Below are 1,189 nucleotides of genomic sequence, written 5' to 3' on the forward strand. Positions count from 1 at the left end.
ATAACTCATTAGGGAAGGCAAAAAATACAAGAGGCTCACGTGAGGAAGTTCTCTTTGACACATAAAGAGGATGTTACTTGTACCAGTGACATTTTGGAAGAAAAATAAATCACACTATGACTAATAACTATAGAAGATGTATTAGTGACTGTAAGAGTTCTCACATGGAGAAAGGGTGAGTTCTGGTTACCAATTCTAATACTTTCAAGGAAAGAATAGAGAGCAATTATTGCCAAATTACATCCAAGTATACCTCAACAAAGCACACTCCTCTGAGAATTCCTCTCTTGCTCTTCCCTATCATAGCAAATGAACTCATGGCTTAAAAATACCAATGATTTCACTGTATGCTTATGGAAAATAAGCATAGAGAGATTCCGTGTGTTAGGTACACAGAACTCAGTGGCATCTGATTTTTTTCTGTGTTATGTGGGTGTAAAATCTGCTGTGAGAACATAGCAACTTTTTAAAAATTATTATGCCTAAGGTACACGTGTCTTGGCAAAGAGTAGTGTAGATTTCACATGGACTTAGGGAGTTTTAATAATTATAAAAAAAGAACCATTACGTTAACTTTTCCTTTACACAAAGTTTAAATACAAAATTAGCATTTGACTTTCAGAGATTTTCTAATTAAGGCTTATATAGAGTACCTTCCTTCCACATTTCACTATTTGTGGAGTCCCAAAAGGTTTAGCTCTCTTACTATGGAACCTTTAATACCATTAAGAATGAAAGAGACAACAAAATCTGTCAAGACTATACAGTGGAAGGCTTATGTGGTGTTAATTTCTTTTGTTTCCTTACATCACGATCCTATTATTTCCTTATTTAAAACATTACATATGTCTCTTGCTTGGTTTACTGTATGAAGAAGACACTTAGATTTTATTGCATGATGGCACCTTGGTTTTGTCAGATCATATGGATCTTTAACATGCCCAAACACTCCAATCGTCTCACATGTGGCATTGTGTGCTTCTCTTCTGATCTTTGCCCTCTTTACAATGCACCAACTCATACTACAATCTTCTCAAACTTTCCCTCGCCTCTGCAACATATATATATATATATATATATATATATATATATATATATATATATATATATATATATATGATACAATGGGTCATTCAGAGCTCCTTTCCTGTTAGCTTATCCTTTAAAAGCAAATGTGCACATGAAATGT

This window comes from Rattus rattus, chromosome 1 (assembly GCF_011064425.1).
Source record: "Rattus rattus isolate New Zealand chromosome 1, Rrattus_CSIRO_v1, whole genome shotgun sequence".
Taxonomy (NCBI): Eukaryota; Metazoa; Chordata; class Mammalia; order Rodentia; family Muridae; genus Rattus; species Rattus rattus.